This window comes from Prunus dulcis, chromosome 2, assembly GCF_902201215.1.
Source record: "Prunus dulcis chromosome 2, ALMONDv2, whole genome shotgun sequence".
Classification (NCBI taxonomy): Eukaryota; Viridiplantae; Streptophyta; class Magnoliopsida; order Rosales; family Rosaceae; genus Prunus; species Prunus dulcis.
Window position 1 is genome coordinate 5,010,265 of NC_047651.1, and position 7,192 is coordinate 5,017,456.

Genomic DNA, 7,192 nt, shown 5'->3' on the forward strand with positions numbered 1-7,192 from the left:
GCATTTGTTATTATTATTAATTAATTCGATCTGTTTCTTGCAGTTTTCGGTTTCACCCTTCACTACCTTGGTGAGTTTCATCTCAATTTATTTTTTCTTCTCAATTATTATCCTCAGCAAAAAGTATGATTATATTGTTTCATGTGAGAATAAAAATTACTCTTTCCAGGAAAGAAAATTCATGCAGTGTTAAACAATTGGTCTCTAGTATTCAATTACATATACATTCTGGTTGTAGCAGCAAAACTTATTTCCATGATTCATTTCGACACTTCCTTACAGGACTAGCACTTGGAGCAAGGGCTATACTTGGGGCTCTGTGTCTCATTGTGCTTTTAATCTACAAATTCAAGAGGAGGCACTTATCAATGTATGGCAATATTGAAGAATTCTTACAAAGTCACAACAACCTCATGCCAATAAGGTACTCCTACTCAAATATCAGGAAAATGACCAAAGGATTTAAGGACAAATTGGGTGAAGGAGGTTATGGTTCTGTATACAAAGGGAAGCTCCGAAGTGGCCGCCTTGTAGCAATTAAGATGATGGGTAAGTCCAAAACAAATGGACAAGATTTTATCAATGAAGTTGCTACCATTGGAAGGATTCATCATGTAAATGTGGTGCAACTAATTGGCTATTGTGTTGAGGGATCAAAGCGTGCTCTTGTATACGAGTTCATGTCAAATGGATCTCTTGATAAACACATATTTCTTAAAGAAGGACCCTCATCCTTAAATTACAAGAAATCATTTGAAATTTCGCTTGGTGTTGCTCGTGGTATTGACTATCTTCATCGAGGATGTGAGATGCAAATTTTTCATTTTGATATCAAGCCTCACAACATTCTTCTTAATGAGACTTTTGTTCCAAAGGTTTCTGACTTTGGGCTTGCAAGATTATGTCCATTAGATGAGAGCAGTTTAACTTTGACTGCAGCAAGAGGAACCATCGGATACATAGCTCCAGAGTTGTTTTACAAAAATATAGGAGGAGTGTCAAACAAAGCTGACATCTACAGTTTCGGAATGCTGTTGATGGAAATAGCAGGAAAAAGAAAGAATCTAAATGCAGTTGCAGCTCATTCAAGCCAAATATACTTTCCTTCATGGGTTTATGACCAATTCAGTGAAGGAAAGGACATAGAGATAGAAGATTCCACTGAGGATGAAATGAAAATAACAAAGAAGATGCTTATAGTGGCATTGTGGTGTATACAAATGAAGCCTAGCGAGCGTCCTACTTCGATGAGCAAAGTAGTACAGATGCTTGAAGGAGAAACTGAAGCCCTTCAAATGCCTCCAAAGCCTTTCCTTTATCCACAAGACAAACCAGTGGTGGATGATGAAGACAATCCAGAAACAACATGGCCATCGTCAACACAATCTAATGACGACTCTAAAGACTCAATAAGTTTAATTCAAAATGCTGACAATTAGCCTGAGTACAGGTACAGTATGCCCGAGGAAAGGCTTCATGGCCAACATTTCAACTCTGCAGGGGCAGTAATGGTTGTTTCGTTTTTGGTAGGACGAATCCTTCTTGTAATATATTTCTTTTATGATTTGTGAACTTGTTTTCAACAGTTTTTGGTCCTTCCTCCTTTAAATTAAAGTCAAAGGTGTCCTACTCTTCAGTATGCACTTGCTGTTGATAGAAGTTTTATTTTCTGAATGTTTTAATGGATTGTAAAACTTCATTTACTACAGGGTAGAGTTGATTTGTCAACTCTAAATTAGTCAAGGTATTGCCTTTAATGCATATCACTAAACTAGTCAAGCTTCACCTACCAAGAACCAAACATTCTGAGAAATTTCTGCAAAACAAATATACAATGATTTAATGATTTTGTGGACATGAGAAACTGATGGCATTCAAGTTTCTAGCTTCAACGAAATCCCATTGCTTGATGACCTTGACCTCGGTGTCCTCACGTCTTAGTCATGTACTGTTACTGCTGGGGAAATTACAATTAAGAAAATAACATAATTAAATTACTTAAATCAAAATAGAAAAACAATATCTATTAAAACAAATGAATTAGACCAATCAAGTAAGAGAAGATTTCAACCTGCAAGTCATAATAGGAAAATATATTATTTTAACTTAAATCAAAATAGAGTCCAACTAGAAAAGTAATCTTAAGAGATAAAGTCTAATCCTATTAAAAATAAGATTAACATAAAAATACTTGATTGAAAAAAACTCAAAGTAGGAATCCTATAATGAATGCATGATTATGTCATGATTTACCTGAAATCAAGTTTCTCATATCGGTCAAGTCATGCCTCGGATGTATGGGGTTGAATGAGTTGTGCCAAAACATCCGGTAACAATTCTTCACACACTAATTTTCAACTAAGTCGTGAAAAATAGGTAAGGATCCATACCTTGATCGTCCGATTTGGTGGCCGGATGATGGAGATTGACGGCCGTGAATTTTTGAACGAAAACTGGCGGTTTTCGTGGTTTTTCGGTAGGATCACGGCGGCGGCTGGCGTCGAGATGGGCTGAGGCTGACGGCGAGGCTTGGCCGGTCGTTTTGGCTCCGGTCTTGTGGCTTTTGGTGGTTGGTGAAGGAAGTTATGGGGGTTTGAAAAATCAGCTGGAGGGAGGACGTCGGTAGAGGGAGGGAAGAGAGACTGAGGGAGAAGAGAGAGAATGAGGTTTTTTAAATCTGATTTTTCAAATTACCGTTTTGCCCCTCATAGTATTTTGACAGTATTTTCTTTGTTAAAGCTTCGATTCGATCCCACTTCGTGTCTACGGACTCGTTTCGTTGTGCTCTACCCAACGGTATGTGTGGAATTGTCAAATTCCTTCTCAGTCAAAAAGTCAACTTTCTAGTCAAGCTTCACCCACCAAGAACCAAACATTATGAGAAATTTCCGCAAAACAAATATACAATGATTTAATGATTTTGTGGACATGAGAAACTGATGGCATTCAAGTTTCCAGCTTCAACGAAATCCCATTGCTTGATGACCTTGACCTTGGTGTCCTCACGTCTTAGTCATGTACTGTTACTGTTGGGGAAATTACAATTAAGAAAATAACATAATTAAATTACTTTCTCAGCCAAGAAGCATGTGTATATCTTGCTCAATTTAAGGAGATCTAAGCCCAAGGTGCAGCAATATATCTCGACTTGTCCCCTCCAAGATACAACAACCCAAGTGAAATGTTGAAAGACTCACACATATTTGCACAAAAGGATGAGTCTACACCACAAAAGTACCTTTCTTTGACAAGAGATTTTGTGAATAAGTATTACTGCTCACACATAATAATTCAGATGTTGAAATGAGCTTTATTAGCCAGACCGTTACCGCGTTGTGGTAATCCAAACTGTCATGAGTGTATTTGAGAACAAGCTTAAGCAGCACATTCACATAGGTAAAATCTGTCAAGGATGTTCATGTACATCCCACTCATATGAGCTACAGCATTTTATTTTTTTGAGAGACATGAGCTACAACATTAAATAAACTCATCTTCCAAAAAATTCCAGGATATATGCACTTTGACCATATGAAGGACCTAATAAATAGTGCATTTCTTACCAACCGTCATATGAATCATGTTCTTAGCATCTGAAATCGCCAAATTGGGCATAGAAATGTACCTCTTGCTTAACAGAACCAAAAACAACCACCAAACAGCTTTATTCAAAACACCACATACAAAACATCAAAAGCAGATATGGTTTAGAAACAAGAGGAGAAAAAGCAAGAGAAAATTGAAAAAATTATAGTTTCTTATTTTCTAGTCTCAAAACTGTCCAAATATGTTTTTTTGTGCAGTGTTTTTATATGAGATGCTTGAACTTTGTTAGTCCACTACTAAAACAAAAGAAAAATCCTGGAAAACAAAAACAAATAGAGACAGAAGAAAACAGAATATCAACCATCATCAGAATCCAAACCTCAAATCACAGAGCGAAATTCAAGTTGTTTTTTCAAAGGAAAGCGACCAAAGCTGATCCATACATATTACATTGAGGTCGTAACATAGAGAGCAAATAGGCATGAAGGTAATAACATTAATGATTTTCAAAAGGAAATGAAGAAAAAAAAAAAAAGAGCTACTACTAATATACATAAATCCGGTAAACGTCTATAAGCACATGACTTCAATATAACGCTTTTATGCATGCACGAAGATGACTAAAAAGATAGGTTATCATAGGATGAGAAGACTAAAGAGATAACAAAATTTCATCACTATCTGAAATGATGCTCATACTTTTAGCACCAACATAAATTTAGTTTTGTGTAAACAACTTCATAATCACAAATATCTATAATTCTATCAAGGAATTAATTTGATTCAATAACGATCCAACAGTATGCATACACTAATGTCAAGCCTAGTTAAACCGATATGCACAGTTAGAACATTCGACTCAAAACTCATAATCAATCAAGTCCACCAAGTCAAGAAATCAAGTGACATGACGATCCAGAAGCAAACAGAGAATATATGTATATGCAAAAAACAAAACTAAAATTCCTCGGAAAAAAAGAAAGTAAAAAGTTCATGTTTTTAATATATGTCAGGCATGGGCAGCATGGAGGCTTTATTTTTTAATTCTTTCTTAAGAAGCCCAAGAAACATGCGTGATGAATATGTCTGCCAGCATATATTTATTTTATTTTTGTTCATAAGTCTGCTAAACATTTGTCAATGTAGAACAGTCTTGCAAAAAAACCAAAAAGAGCAGCACCCATCGGCAGCAGTGAATCTGCAGCAGTGGGTTGGATTGTCTTGAAAATAAACCAAACAGACTCTTGAAAGTAAATATTTTTGGTGATTCTCTGCGAGAGAGTGGTGGGACTGGAATTTTCAGTTGAAAAACTGATTCTTAGTGAAACTGTATCAGCCACCCATCGTCATCAGCAACTAAACTTTAGGTTTTATTGTTCCTTCATTTAATTAGTTCTACTTTTATTGCTAATTTCATTTGCTATTGCTTTGTTTGTCTTGTGTTTATGATAAAAATTTTAACATGTTTACAAAACAACTTCCTGGAAACCTCAACAAACAAAGAAAGAAAAAAGAGGAAGAGATTGCTCAAAGTCTAAGAGAATCTTTGAATAAATATTTTAGTAAACAAACTGATAGTCCACTTGAAATGTAGCAGAAGATTTACCACCAAAAGAAAATGACAGCAGAAAATGAGAATGACACAAATGAATGTGAGAATGTAAATGATTTGAACATTTATGATCCTAAAGTTTGGAATAATCTTGAAACTGTGTCATCACATATGCCACACGCTCCTCTTCGTTTTCAAACTGTGTGATCACATAGTTTTCTATTTTCAGTTTTGTCCAAGACTGGTTTTTGGGTTTTGATTATTTGCAGAAGGGGAGAACAGGGATTGTAGAGATTAAAAGAGACGCTCCATAGGGAGGGCTAGAAATGTCGGGCTGGGGTATTGGGAAGCTAAAATCCCAAGTCAAAAAGCGATAATAGAAAGCCTGGTGTTTAACACATACTAACGTTATTTTATATAGAACAAAAATTAAAACACACTTAGACAAAAAATAAGTATTTCAATCTCACTCCCCACAAACCATGTTGGTGTGATGTGCAAATTTCAAAGTATTATTCAAGAATTAGTGTCTAAGCAACGATAAATAGAAAAGACTACTGTGGGATTAATCTTCACCATGTCCACTTGTTCTAATGTTTAAAATAATCTATGGATATTAATTTAATAACGAAAGTGCAGGAGAAATAACAGGACGAAAGTGAAGACCCATTTTCCCATATTTCTTTCATCCACAGAGGTTTTGGGTTTCTCACCTGTATGGATTTTTTTTACATCCAAATGATTTTGGGGTTACTCACCCATAGATTTGCATCCAAGTAATTTCGGAGTTTTTCAACTATGGATTTGTGGCATGCTATGCCTAACATAGAAAAGAAACTAGAGATGACAGTATACCTGTAGCAATTTTTTCTCCTCTTTGCACTGCTCTAATTTCTCCAGCGGTCTTTTTTCATCTGTCACCAACTTCCTCTTTTTCCTTTTCTTTCTGTTATAATTTGTATCGAGATTACTTTGATCGCAATCTAGCCATTTATCATATATGCCATCAAAATGAGTATACTACATATTGGGTCAACATAGCTATATCCACTACTACGTTTTACTATTTGCGCGACAGAAGTTTGCGCGACGAAGACGTTTTCATCGCGCAAAACGCAATAAAGCGACGACAAGAAATACTCGTCGCGCAAAAAAGTTAGAACTTGCGCGACCAAAGTTTTCGAAGCGCAAAACATATTAGCGTGACATAAAAACAGATTCGTCGCGCAAAGAAAAAAAAAAAAAAACCCGGGGACTCTCTTGGCGCCAAATACTTGCTCGGCGAGACCACTCGTCGCGTAAGAAAACATAGCGCGACGATGAAACACTTCGTCGAGTAAGAGCGAGGTGATTTGGCTGCGAAAACTCTTGCGACGACAGTTTTCATCGCAAAAGAGAACTTAGCGCGACGAACAATGTTATCGTCGCGTAAGAAAACGAAGGATTTTTTTAATTTGGCGCCAAAAATAATTGAGGGCGATATTTTAGTTTGCGCGACGAAACGTAAAAAGAAGTCGGTACAATTTTGAGCGACGAAACATATTTGTTACGCGACGGAATTTTGTTTTTGGGCGACGAGGACAAGAATTTGCGGGATAAAATCTTGTGCGACGGAAATATGTTCCGTCGCGCAAAAGTTTTTTTGTCGACAAGTTTTCACGCGACGAAAAAACTCGATTTGTGCGACGGAAAAAAGGTTTTAGGCGACGGTATTTTGCGCGACGAAATTTGTGATTCGTCGCGCAAAGTTTTTTCATCATATCAGAACACTGCCTTTGCAGAGGCAGAATGGAAAAAAATTTCCTTTCTACCTCTCTCTCAACTTCTCTCCCGCTGTCTCTGCTGGAAATTCAGTACATTCATCGGGTAAGTATTTGTTGTCGTTTCTTTTTTAAGTATTAATGTAAATTCGTACTGACGCTATTAATTTTCTTCTCGTTAGGGATATTTGTAATTAGCGATTGGTGGAGAACGATTGAGAAGGTATTTTATTCATTTTATATATTAAAAATGTTAAAGTTAGTTTGTTATGTGTACTAATTTTTTCTGAAGTTATATTTATATTATGTTGTTAAATTGTGTGTAATGTAGCAC

The 7,192-nt window shown here is 36.2% G+C and overlaps 1 pseudogene across 1 annotated transcript in view; it reads left to right on the forward strand.

Moving 5' to 3' along the window:
* Nucleotides 1–1,639, forward strand: part of LOC117617985 — an 8,202-nt pseudogene extending 6,563 nt beyond the window's left edge. Inside the window, exon 6 of the transcript XR_004584464.1 lies at nt 76–1,639. The product of XR_004584464.1 is annotated as an uncharacterized LOC117617985 (transcript). The remainder of the gene's footprint in view (nt 1–75) is intronic.
* Nucleotides 1,640–7,192: the final 5,553 nt, after the last annotated feature.